Raw genomic sequence first — 14,675 nt, 5'->3', positions numbered from 1 at the left:
CAGCACTGCAGGACAGATATCACGTTTATGGGCCAATCCTTTTTTTGACATCTTTTCCTTCTGCCTGGCAATACATGGAAACGTAAGACTGGCTTTGAGTCATTATTTAAACAGTGGTGAGTTTGCTTTCCCAGGTATCATTGCTTTCAAGCCGTTGTATCACCTTGGCACTAAACTAATACAAGTATTAACCTCTGTCAAGGATGGAGTAACGCACTTCACTCCTCAGAGAGAAGCAGCAATATGTTTATTGATGTAAAACAGTGATTTAATAAAGTATATTAGTAAATGTGACAGTGGTTTAACAAGATTTGATAGCAAAGTACACTTGATTATTTACTGCATAGAGGATAGAATCAGACAAAACTGACAGGGAAACCTTCTTATGGAGTCATGAAGTTCAGAAAGGACCCCCTTGTGCTCTAAACTTCTCAGAGAGGAGTCTAGGTGTGGCTGGATCCAGACTTTGTCCCAGATTTGGTCCGTGGTTTATGTCTCAAGGATTGTACATGCACAATCAATCCTTTATAGCACTTAGCTAAGATTTCAAAGTTTAGCATGCTGTTAGTCACCAAGAATCTGTTGCGGCAAGGAATCTCTCAAGCTCAAGAAGTAACCTTGAGAGGTGTTCCCCGCTTGAGGCGAGATCCTCGTGTGCAGTCCCTGCCATGCAGGAGAGCTCAGCGGGCCCTTGGCTGTCCACTAGTTATGGAGTAGGATAACTGACTCACAGTCATGTATGCATACCAACTACAGAAACCTGGATTGAGTCAGCCCTTGGCCAGGACTATGCCTGGGGGGTGGTGCACCACTTTTTCAGATTAGCCCTTGGCTATTGTGTTGTTATCTGTCTCCCCCAGTTTCAGCTGGATGTGGCCATCATGACCCAGACGCATCCATTACCACCACCACTGGTGGTTATCACTTGAGCAGAGCTATGGGAAATAAAGGTCAGGGGTGTGTGTGAGGGGAGCACACTACCACAACCTCTGGGATACCTGCAACATACATTACACAGCAATGCTGAAATACTGGGTATTAGGATGTAGTGTGCAATCAACAAATGTAATTGCTCTGTCAAGTATTTTTAACTTTCTGGATATTTTTAGGGAAAAGAAAAGCAAGTTTGGATAATGGGAATCTGAGTGTCAAAGATAACATCTCCTAGGAGTGGTTTTCTAAATGGTGCCAGATTCTAATAAGTATAATAGACACCCTTTTTGAATATAAATACATTTGTCTGTTTTGGCATTGGGTTTTGTGAAGTTCACATTAAATCATTAAACTTTAGATTATTAGATTATGAGGACAGCATAAAAAATTTTATGCTTCTAAGAGGGATTAATATAAAAATCATAATTGTCCTAATTCAACATATAGTCATTTGATTTCTCCATAGAAACTAGAATTTTAAAGAGATAAGCTCTTAAAAAGATCGGTTAATTTATATTTCTAATACTCTTTTACGCAGAAGACAATAGCTTAAAATTCTTCAGCTGTAAAATCCTTCTTTACCATGACCTACTCAGGCCCTGTAATAACAACAATGCACTTACTGGTATGTGTGCTGGAACGCAACTTCTTAAAAATTAGAATTCTATACCTAAAAATCTTCTTCCTGCATTTTTACATGAATTCATTATTGGCTAATGCAGGAAGTATCAAATACTTAGGTGACATGGTTTTGTGACCAGCAGGATGCTAGTTCAGTATGTATTATTTAAAGTACGTAGAACTGGTTTGCACTATTTATTTGTCCATGTAACTCCTTGTTTTGCTGTATTGTCTCTCTTGTTTGATATTAGTACTTGCCCTTTCAATACAAAAAGAGAGGCCAAATGTCCACCAGCAGCCACATTATGAGTATCTGGGGAGGATTACCCTTTGGAGATGTGCTGACGTGTGCCCACCTCCCATTCAGAGCACGAGAGGTCTCACTTCAAATGGTCTTCGTAGAAGAGGAGCGTATCATCACCACTGTATTTCTTTGCTGAGTCACACGCGCCTGCCTCACAAGCATGGCAGGATTGGTATTGTGCCAGTGTGCTGCTTTGCCAAAATTGTTTTCTGCACAGTGTAAGTGCCCATTCATCAAGTGCAATTGATGATATCCTGACGATTTAGTCAGGTTTATTTGACTACGGAAGAGAGCTTTTCGTTTGCGTGCTCTAAGCTGAGCAATTTCCTGTTAGTTGTACAACATGATCACAGTTTCCATGTCTCTTTTGCAATCAGTACCATCATGTTACACCTAAGATAACACCTACATTATAACCATTGCTGCATGCCAGGAGTTTTTACAAGAGTATTTTACTAGATGTTATGTTGCTGTTACCTTATTTAACACAGTGCTGTGTTAATACTTCTTTTCTCGTAAATCATATAATTTCTTTTCTTAGGCAAGAAAAGGCTTCCCCTGACATTCATTACCTGAGAAGATAGTAATGTGTCATGCTAAAAAAATTGCTGAAGGAAACAATCCAGGCCACTCTTCCATGGGCTGTAGTTTGCTTCCCAGTGCTCCTGCATGGCACATCTCATCAAAGTTAAGGTCAGAAGGAACAATTAGATCATCGAATTTGGCCTGATGCATATCAAAGGCATTTAAATTTCACCCAGGAATGTCTTGTTACATCTTAAGTTTTCAGGTGATAAAACTACACCACTGTCTGGTGCTTAACAAGATTGATCCCTCCCTCTACCCACAGCAGAAATATTATTTCTTGCTCTCACTGGCACCAACAAGCCTGGAGGTGAAAGACCCCATGGCCACACACATACTGCAAAATAAAGCAGGGCCAGCTACATACTACAAGATAATGCAGGGTCAAAGTGGAACAGTTTATTCATGTCCACACCACATAGTGCTTGGATTTCTACCTCTCCTGAGCATTACAGTTTCTGGGTTCCTAAGACACAATTTTGAGTTCAACATGTCTGGAATAATAGAAGAGATGTGTTGCAACCCATTAGGGACATAGTTTGATAATGTGACATGACCTGGGTGTGTTGCATACTTTCAGGGATCACCTGTGGGTGCAAAATCTGCTGGGATGGTGCTGGAGGACTGTGTAGGGTGGAGAAGCCAAACATGACACACTTTTGTTCATAATGCCTACTGTGAACGGTTCTTGTAGTCTGCTGTCTTCCAGACTGGGCACAGTTATCATCTCATAGTAGGCTAACTGGGACAGGTCAAAACCATGTCACATACCGACAGTCACTATAGTGCCTCTCCCTGTTGTTCAGCAGCACACCCGTACCTTGTAACTGTGTCAAGCAGCAGTTCTGATTTAGGGAGAAGGTGATTCCAGCCCAGATTAAGAACCAGTACAGAAATGGGACCTAGAGTCCCAAACCTAGTAAGATCTGACACATATTTGCACCCTGGTCTCCCAAACCCATGAAAAAGTCACATGCTTTCCTGGCAGGCAGAGAGGAGCTTTTCATTGACCAAAGATGGAATTTCTTGGAACAATAAGTTATTTAATAAATAAATAAAAAGAGTGGATGGTGATGGAATAATTCTGTCTTTTCCCTTAAAAGCACCAACACTGAACGAAGGACTAAGCTACTTAAACATCACAGGAGCTTCCTTGATTCTGTAACAAACTGCTAGACAAGGAACTGGCTGGATGTAGAATCCCCAGAGATACCAGAATAAGCTGGTTTCAGTCAAATTATGCTGACATAAAAACTGAAGGAACACAGTCATTGATCAAGCAAAAACATAGAGCCAATATTTTGTTTCTGTTTCCTCATGCTCTTTTCTCTATGGTTTTGCCACAGCCATTAAAATAACTTGATTCTTAAAAATAATCATTCTTTTTTAGTATTTATAGTATTTATACAGAATCATAGAGTGGTTGATGTTGGAAGGGATGTTTGGACATCATCTTGTCCAAACCCTCTGCTCAAGCAGGGCAACCTACAGCCACTTGCTGTGCCTAGATCATGACTAGACATCATAACAGTAGCATAAATATTTCCTCCTGACACTCATGCACAACTTTTAGTTATCATCTCATATTGCCTCTTTGTACGAGAAAACTTGTCCTTTCCATCATCCTCAAGCCAAACTCTTCGAGTGTCTTTGAGTAAGACTAATAACTCCAGCAGTGCTGATCTTGGGAGTCTGTGTACTCCATGATTCCACATCAGAGACCCCAGAAAGAATATTTACCCATTTGTGGAGTATTGTTTGTGGTTTTAAATTAAGTTAGTAAAAATATTTTCAATTCCTTTGTCCGGGAAAACAATTTTGGAAATACGGAGTCTTAGTCATGACTTTGTCATAGTCATGAGTCTATCATGGTCTAGATTGGTCTTGCTGAACCTGCCAGTTCCTTGGAAAGACTGTTCACAGACTGTGAACTGCCTTTTGGGATTCTTGGCAACGCAGCCTACCATACTGTTTGGTATTTATTTTCTTGTATTTTTGAAAGACCTACTTTGCCAATGTGTCCTAAATTTCCCAGTTCATACTCAGCTCCAGTTTGATTCATAACAGCACTGAGCACAAAACATCTGTGACCAGATCAAAACCATGAACTAGCAGCAAGTCAATAGCATTTAATCTTTAAGTAACTAACTGGGGTGCTGCCCATGACCATGTTATTCAATAAAAAGGGAGGAATTCTTTTTTCTGAAAGCCATGCTACTGCACACAACAGCCTTCCTGGCCTTCTCATGTATTCAAGGCTTCTGCTGCAGATTTCAACCCAGTTTGCTATGTCTTAGGTTATGAAATGTTTCTCACAATGGGTCTTGAATATTGAACACGAGAACAGAGTTAAATGTAAGAATGCTTTCCCAGCAGAATCAGAGCATGGTCTCCCCTCTGCAGCCTGGTGACTAAATAGGTCAAGGCACTTCACTGGTCCCTAATGCCCCACTCACTGCACAACAGGATCAGCCTGTCTTCTCTAAAAGTCCGGGTGCCTTGTAGTTTAACACATTTTTAAATAGCCGGATTGAGTCCTGCTGTCACTATTATGAACACAGCTCATGCAGCCTTTAATAAAAACAATCATCTAGACATAACAAGAAATAACACCAAAAAGTGCTTCTTTAAGAGCAAACCAGGCTCCTTGTCCATGTGTGTGGTTTGGTTTTCACCTGCCTCAAAAACACAACAGCAGAGAAAAACTTTGAGGTCTTACCTGTGAAAAGTAGCAACAGAAATCTGAAGTGAGGTAAAGCTATGGCATCTTTGAGCAACTATGGCACAGCAAGGTTAAGGTGAGTATTGAGGTTAAATATGCGGTGGCAATGCCAAGCCAGGTTATCAGGTTATTAATTTTGCAACAGAGGTGCCCTCTGCAAGTAAGTCAGGAGAGTAAATGTTAGCCCATCCCAATTCCAGTACCATGACTTTCAACTGCAAGGGACTCATAACAGTAATGAACTGTTAAATAAAAAACATGAGAGTAAGAGGTACAGTTTTTAAAACTTGGACTTACGAGTAAACAAGAGCGATGACTTTTGTGTGTTTTTTAGTGTATCGATACATTATAACATTTTTTCTTATTGCTATGACCAACCCAAGACTGTCCCTAGTAACTGTCCCCATCTATGACAAGATGCAAAGGTTTGGAACATGCCACTTTATTGCTTCTGCAATTATTTCACATCTACTACAGTGGTTTGGGTTCAACGGTTAAGCTTTTGCTAAATACTGCTGAAGCCTTATCCTAGATATGACAAAGGAATACATACTCCACCTTCTGCTTTCTTTTTTAAAGAAAAATCAGCACAAATCAGCACAAATTTTGAGCCTTTTGAGACAGGAGTGCAAACATCTACAATTTTGAAGTTCTATTCCTAATTTTAACCAAGGAACCTCACTGGCATCTTTGGAGATTACATGCAGCTGCCTCTAACATTTGTCTATGGATTTACAATGTGGTATTATTCTAAAATCTGTTAGAAAGGAGGGAACTGGCACACATACTGTCATACCTTGTTTCATATAAACTTCACCCTCTGTAATTGACTGGACCCACCTCTGTGCTCTCACTTGGTGCTAGCATATGGGATAGTACTGGAAAACCGATGAGTTACAAAGGTTCTCTGCAGTTTCCTAGCATAAGCTTTCCAGTAAAATATCTGGTGTCAGATGGCCTTTTACCTCTGACTGACAATGAAATAGCTGACACCTCTACAAAGGGACTCTGAACCCAAAGAAATATCCTCTCTGAACAAAAGAGGGTTCTTTTATGTTTGGAGGCATCTTTCAGTGCAAGCTTCTGAAGTGACTCTTTCCTCCAAACAAAGTGTTCCTATAAGAGTAGGCAAGGAATCTCCTGAAACTTACCTTCTTCCTTTCCATCTGAGGTGGTAAGCTCTTTAGGGAAGGAAAGGAAGTGTTTCTGAAAGCCCATGAAGAAATCCAGGGGTCTGCAGAAATAAGCCTGTACTTTGCAGCACTCAAAAATGCACAGCTATATATGCTTTTATCATAGCTAGACAGCTGTAAGACTCTACGAATAATTTGTATCAAATCAGTTGTTTATCTCAAATGGGCCCATAATTTTATATTTTCATCCTTGTTTATGCCATCCTGAATTTTAAAGGTTCCAGTTAACCAAGTTTAACAAAGAAGCAGATAAAGAAAGCTCCAAATTTGCAGTTTATTGAGTTCCCTTCCCACTACTTTTCAAATTGAGCTGAAAGATTGTGTTTTATCCAAAATGTAAGAAAAAATGCAGAAGTCGTTATGTAATTGATGCCAGTAACAAAATGTCCATTGGTTTCAATAGGCCTAGGATTCATATGAAGTAATCTGATTTTCATTCATTTGAATTTCATTATCCATCACAAATCATGGAATCACAAATCCAAGATCCTGTTGCTTTAAATTTTGTACAAATGTGAAAGACCTCTTCACTTCCTGTCCTTCTTTCTGTAGAAGTGTACTTCATATTTGTATGTAAGATACAAATCTACTTAAATGAGAACTCAATGTCGTGTGACTCAGAGCTGTAAGTGACAGCCGGGCCCATGTTTACACCCAGGTAAATTCTTTGCTGTTAGGAAACTCAGATTATGCTTAACAAGTTCCAGTAATTTTTGAGCCTGTGTGTAACAAAATCATTGGTCTTCTGCTTGTGTCTCACTGTGGATCTGCCCAGAGCATTGCAGTGCCAAATACCGATGACTGAGCTACCTCAGGTGAAACAAGGAGAAAGTCCTTGTTGGCTCAGTGCTCCCCTAAGCTGGTGAAGCTGGTGGACAGATCACCCAGTGTGCTTTGAGCCATTTGGAAGCACCTAGGGATATATCAGTGCCACACAGAGTATGCAAACAACCACGTTCTCTCTCGTAGAAGGAAAGCTGCATCACAAAACTCCTCAGAAGACCTGTTTTAAAAGGTAAATTTAAAAGAAATCAAAGCCTTCATTTTCTAGAAAATTTTTCAAATTAATTAGTAATAGATATAAGGCCAAACTCAGCTTCTGAAGTGCTGAAAGCTGTGGTGAGGGCAATTTCTTTCAGAGCTGAGTCTTAGGGCACTTAGACAACAGTAAGTAAGCCCTATCATACAGTATTTGATGTAAAGGGTAGATTTAATCGTTACTAATGAGTCAACAGGGGTTTCACTAGAAGACTTACATTGAATTAATTTATTCCCAGCTTCACTGACCATGCTTCTCAGCCAAGAGCACTCAATTTTGAGGTCTTGTGATTAAATCTGACCTGATGTTTCCATAGAAATTGCCTGCTCATGTTACTGCTCAGCCTCTTTGATGTGGTGCCTCTCACAACAGCTGTTTGGTGCAGTTAGAGGGAAAATATTCCTCATTTCCTTCTCAGAGGATATGGACAGCCCTATACTAACCTGTTAATATGTTAACATTTTTCCCCTTTTAACATTACTTTAAATATTTAAAGTGCAATCTTCACTTAATACAACTTAGAACCTAGTGAAGCATGCAAACTTCAGCTGAATGTGAACTCACAGCAATTTCTCCTTATTGAGCAGCACCATTTGAACAATGTAGAAGATTTGTATTTCATGTTCAAACACACACATACAAATAATCTAATTTTAGCCTTTATCCTTGTCTATTTTAATTGTGTTCTTCTTTTTTATTCAAAATGTTTTTATTTATAGGATGACTTGTAGTAGAATTTCACTTCGATATGTACAAATTAGCTGGTAAGAAAAGCCTGACTCAGACGAGATTAGGAGAATGTTGCCAACTCACTTTGCTTCCAGTGTTTTCTGGCATTTTCTTGAATTTTTGAGGTATTCTGATGTTAAAAAAACCAAAGGAGTCCGTACTGAAAGCTCAAGATGATGAAAATTTCATTAGATTCATTAGATGTGTCAGATCTCTAAAGAGCATGCATATATCACATACATCCATGCCAGCCAGCAGACAGCAAATAATTGAGGCAGGAAGCTGCATGCTGCCTCTGCCTCTTGGCTGTCACAGCCATTTTGGCATCCGTAAAATTCTCATTCCCAGTGCTGAAATCCTTTTTATATATCAGAGAGATCAGTCACTGCAGACATGAATCAGTATAGAGGTGACTGCTGATCTGATTGCTTACAGACTGTGTTTGTTCATCGCCTCTAGCTTTTACAAAGAACTTTTGAACATAGACTTTGTTTTCTCTACTTCTGGAAAAAAAAGTTCCTTACAGTCTCTCACGATTCTTCTAGGTCATTTATGAAGGAGTTCTTCAAATAATAACCGTTCCTTCACAGTTTTTTCTTATCCAAGAGGAAAAAGGTGCTCAGACCTTCAGGTTAAAAAATTAATAATTAACAAAAAGATTCACAGCTGAAAAAATGCCTTTAATCATTCCTGTTTTCAGCAGGTAGTTTTCGTATCTGCTATCACAGAATGTAAAAGACCTCACACTGTTATACAAGTTCAAATGCAGTTGCTATCCATCTCACAGTAACTTTAGTCAATATATGGAAAGATGTAACTATTCTCTCACTGTTCCAGAATAAGATGGAATTGTCCAAGAGAGAGAGAAGTGTAATATATGATGATGTTTCACATCCCCCAGTCCCCAACCCTTTGCTTCCTTCAGGTTTCATCTTAAAACAGCTTTAGAGCATTTTTCTTCAAATGAACATCTCAATAAGACATACTTCTAAATAGGAAAAATTAGCCCAGCTAGGAGTGTCTTTTGGGATTTTAAAAAAAACAAATAAAACCAACCAAAATAAAAGGATGAAATCCTTACCAGCAGTATTAACAATGTTTATTTTTCTATTGAAACATGGGTTTGTGTGAGTTCTACATTTTAAATATATTTGAGAAGGCACTTAAAAAGGTAAACCAAAACCAAACCAAAACAAAATTGATCATTAAAAATAGGGAAAACAATCCTATCTAAAGCAGTAACTATTCTAGTGTTTTAAAAAAAATGACAGTTAGAATGAACCAGGAGAGAAGCTCTCCAAAGCATCTCCACTTATTAATGTGCTTTGTATTAACTGTTCTGTTTCTTGCTGTTCTCATCTTTGCTTCTTCTTCTCCCCACTTCCTTTCTCAGGAGGCCTTTGCATTTCCTGACTCACAGTTTATTTTTTGAAGCAAATATATAGAAACAGAGAAAACTATAGACTATTAACAATTCAGGAATTATTAACTAGTTAATGATAACCTGGAAGAAAAGGAAGAGAAATTAAATGAGATCATTTCAAAGGATAATCAAAGGATTAGGATTCATAGGTCAAAGCCAGTTAGAGGGTCTTGACGTCATGATATGCAGCTGCAAGAGGCTCAAGGGTGTAAAAGGTAGAAAAATGGTTTTCCCCAGGCAGTTGTTTCCTGCAACTAATACGTAGTATTTATATTAATCCCAGGAAACGGAGTGGTTACTACTTTTTTTTTTAAAATGCTTGTATTTGCTCTTTGCACCATTCACTCTGTGTAGGAGGAAAGAAATTCAAGACATGTAAGGTAGTGGAAATGTCACAAGTAACGGAGATGGCTATAAACCTGAGTCATGCTCTACCTGTTCACCACAGTCTGTTACTTTACTGTTTGCTCAAAAAAATCTCTGTCATATTTATCTTAAAATGTTGTGTATTTTAACTTTCTAGATTACTTTATCCGCTTAGTGGGATTAGTGAGGAACACTCTGATAGTTTGTATTAAAATTTAAGATTTCTGAAAATATGTTCATTTGGACTAAACTTCCACTGAGAATCAGGAGAAAATGATGATGGTAACTCTCCCTGTCTTGCCTAGAGTAAACAGACTGCAGCATGGTGACTGGAGCACTCTTTGTGACAGAAGAAACCACTAAAGTAGTTTCTTGTTAGTATAGGAAAAGCAGAAGATAAGAAGGTATATTAATTTCATTTCAGGGGGAAATCCTGTGGCTAAGGCTTGTACAAAGCTAATCTCTTAACCTGGGTGTCGTTGCAGTAAAGCATTTCTGACATTATCATTCTCAGTAATAGACTCAGCAGCTGACATAGAGGATGAAGAATTTTGTTTTTTCTGCAGATAGACTTTCAGACCTTGATCCTATTCTGCTCAGCGTCAGGCACTCACATATGGGCCCTCTGCTGACTGCAGGGTTTCTGCAAGTGCATTTTCAATGCAGATAGAGAAAGACAGCAAAAGGCAGTGTTCCTTTTTTTTCCCCCTAAATCATTTATTTGGCAACTTATTGCTACATATCTTCAGGAATACACTCTTCTCGTTGAACATTGAAACCTATTAAAAGCCCAACAAGAAGAAGTGTGAGCTATTTCCTCACTATTTACAGTGCAGCTTTTGTCCTAGAAGCTGTGGCCAACTCTTGTCATTTACAAGGAGTTACTCTACAACTGAGAAGCACTTAATTTAACATACAGTCTTTTAAGGTGGACTGTGAGGCTCTACACCACATCATATACTTTGCACAGTGTTGAAGTATCACATTTCTGAACCTGCTTTTAAAAGACTGCGATCTGAGTTGATGACAGCTCTTATCCAAGAATCCATGTAAAAAGTGATAGAAATAGCTACTCCAGTTTATGGTAGCTCTTGATAGCTCCCATGGCCTGTTCCCCTAGCTGAGAAACTACTACACTAGCAAAGCATTTTTGCATTCCTTTGCCCAGAAGCTGGAGTTGGGGAAAATGAACAGGAGATCTCAGGAAAGAAATTCCTGTCCTGAAATTAGAATATAAAGCCAGGTAAAGAATCCCACAAATTATTGCTGTGTTGGTCCTTACTGCTGGATTTACAGTAATATCTGTTTACATATGTATTTTTCCCCTGCTCCCCGAATTCTTCTTCATAACAGCCCCATTCAGGGATGCTGCCTCAGTCATAGTGGGGCAGTACTCCAATTGAAGGAGAAAAAGACAAGATTTATTAACAATTGTGCTGTGACCAATGAAATGCCTGAATTGTCAAGAGTTGGCATAAATCAGAAAATAAATTAGTTTTCCACTCAGAAGATGCCTCAGAGCAACACGACATTATCCCTCAGTGCCATGGGTTAGTGGTGGCCTTGGCAGTGCTGGGGAATGGTTGGACTTGATGATCTTAAAGGTCTTTTCCAACATAAGTGATTCTAGAATTCTATGATTATCAGGATCTGAACAAAGAAACTAGATGTTAGAAGAGAAAAGAGTACATCTTGCACAGGAAGACTTTCACAGGAGAGAGAAAAAAAACCAAATAGGGTTTGGTCCTCATCCAGACAAAAGTTCAACAGGGGAACTAAGCTGTGCTTAGAGTAGCCTGATGAAGTAGGGGGGACCTGGCTTTTCTGGGCTTTAAGAAATGAATCAGATGTGAAGGGTGAACATTTCTAAATGATTTTTACTTTCTTGTTCCTATCCTGAGAACAAAATGCAACAGAACATTAAACACTCCATCCAAAGATTATCTCTGTGCATCTGCTTGTTTACATCGGTCATCTATAAACCTGAGATTAGCAGTAAATCAGAAGATTTGGACTTTAAAGGGGATCATCTCAGTCTGAGGGGCTACTACTAGACTCAGGGATAAGCAACTGGATCAAGAACTCTTGTCTCTCAGGTGGCTGCTGGAGGCAGGAGACATATTTGGTAAGACAGGCGCTAACAGCCTGGGGGACCCGAAACTTTCTGAGGAGTTGGTGGTAGTATCTTCTTAAGGAGTGTTTAGCAGGGGAGCTCACATTGAAATGGCAACCTGGAGATCTGATGTAACAGTAATCTCCTTGTATTATTTTCAGTGACTTAGAGAAACATGTCTTTGTACCATAGTGCTGAAAAGGACAATTAACTTTGTCCTAAATCCTTTTCATTTCTGTCTTGATCTTCTTGGAATAGCATGAAATTGAGTGAAAAGGCGGGAAATTATAAGACTTACCAATAGGTTTGAATTCTGAAGATGGAAACTGCAATAAATTGTAAGATTGATATAATCCAATAGATAATAATGCATTTTGTAATGTAACATAGAAGTAAATTATATAATGCATATAATTTATTGGCATATATGAAATGAAATGTAATGATGTAGTAAGCCACAGAAAATTGTAAGGCTAAGGACTCTGACATGCTAAATGCTGTACCCAGCTTCCATACATTGCAGGCTATCCCACAAGGTGATCTTTTCATACATTAACTGATAAGAACTCAATGAGAATTAATTAGATACTTTATTAATCAGAATTTTACAGAATCTAGATGGAAAGTTTAGTATCCACTATTTAACATGCTTAGATTGCATCAGTGTAGTGTGAAAGCAGTGACACTGAAGATGCTTTTCATACATGAAAAGCCAAAGGCTTGAGTCCTTGGAGTTTCTGTCCTTAGGCAGATCAATCTTTGCATCCTCCATGAGCTTCCAGTCCCAAAACATTCACAGCAAAAGTCCTCATATCTTTCACCAAAGCTGGAGAGAAGTGCTTATTTTTAGCCTAGAAATGGGAGATGGAGGTCAGCTGCAATCTACGTTTGTTATTCTCATGTATAAGTATAAATGAGGAATCACATTTTATGAAGTACAAGTGCAAGTGTAATTTGAGTTTGTGGCTATTGATGTCAAAGGGAAGAACTGCACATAAAAGAAAGTCACGACAGCAAATTTTATGGTTTTATTGCCTATAAACTGTGGCTGTTTAGAACCCTCCACACACTTTTTATGTGTGTTTCAATGTATAAATGTTGCCCTTTTTTCTTTTTTCTCTCTGTGAGCTCTGTTACATGGATGCTTTATTGGGCAATAGCTAATATGGAGTATTTTTTGTGTTCTAGAAAAATTTTTGGCAAAATCTGTTGACCCCACAACAACCAACAATTAACCATACAGCTTATCTGTTATCTAGAATTTTCCATCTACTAATAACAGCTGTTACCAGTGTGCTAGAAAAACAATGGATAAAATAAAAGTCCAGCTTTACACAAAATAGACATGTCTTTTTCGATTATTCAGAGACAAAAACTAAGACTTGGCTCAAAATGACTTGTTTCATTTGCATGGTGAATGTAATTCTGAAGTGACACATTTGATGATCAAAGGGCTTGAGAACCTGCCATGTGAGGAAAGACTGAAGGAGTTAGGTCTTTTCTCCCTGGAAAAGAGAACACTCAGGAGGGACCTCACCACAGTATATCAGTATCTAAAGGGCAGCTACAAAAAGGACAGAGGCTCTCGCTTCAGAAGGGGCCACATGGAGAAGGCAAGGGGCAACAAATACCAGTTGCATGAGGGGAGGTTTCATTTTGATCTAAGAAAGAATTTTTTTCCAGTGAGAACAATCAGCGGAACAACCTGCCCAGGGACATGGCAGGGTTCCCATCACTGGAGGTTTTCAAGGTGCAATTGGACATAATGCTAGATAAATCCATCTGGGCTCCCTTTCCTAGGAAGGGCTGGACCAGACCGTCTTCTGAGGTCCCTTCCAACCTGGGTTGTTCTACGAGTCCATAATTCCCCAAAATTACCTTTAAATATATATATATTTCCTAGTGTTCAAGAATTTAATTTTAGATGCGTTTAAAAGTCCCTGGGCAATATAACTGAATTATATATATCTACAGGTATTCATATTTTCATATTTGTCATTCATGAAAAAGCATGCTAAAAAGACTAGGATTCATAAAGCAGTATGAATTAAAACATATTAAGACCACTAATAGAAGGTCAAGTCTGGTAGGAGACTGAGTCTCTGTATTGTAAAACTGTAGAAAAGTATATGATTTTATAGTTCAAGACTATACCATCGTATATATACAAAAAGATCTCCCAGGAACGTAAGTACATTCAACATTAACTTCTGAGTCTGAGTAGTTGAGTATTTTACTATGCAATTATAAGGTACAGGTGAACAGAGGGAGAGCATGATCATTCCTTACTCTTATACATCAATGGCTCTTCAGTATGGGCAGTTTCTTTCAAATCCTCATGTTTATCTTCCAGTGAAGGGAAAAGGGACAGAGTGGGTTCCCTTGAGTCCTTGTCCTTCCATGAATTTTGGACATTAAAGTGAGCGCACCGCTAATACTGCCAGCTCAGAGTTCAGTCAAGCAAACAGCCCAGCTAGGCCATAGCAATTGCATACAGGTTTTAGAGAACCACAGGTCTTCCCAGCTCGATAAACACATTAACTTCTGGTTGTATTTTCTCAACCACATCTGAGAATTATGTGCAATTATCCACAATAAAATTACAATTAAGAACAGTTATGTTTCTAGTAAATGTGTTTCCTTATGT

Source organism: Strigops habroptila, chromosome 7 (genome assembly GCF_004027225.2).
Source record: "Strigops habroptila isolate Jane chromosome 7, bStrHab1.2.pri, whole genome shotgun sequence".
NCBI classification, from domain to species: Eukaryota; Metazoa; Chordata; class Aves; order Psittaciformes; family Psittacidae; genus Strigops; species Strigops habroptila.
The sequence above is the reverse complement of the archived record's forward strand: the minus strand, read 5'-3'. Positions refer to the sequence as shown.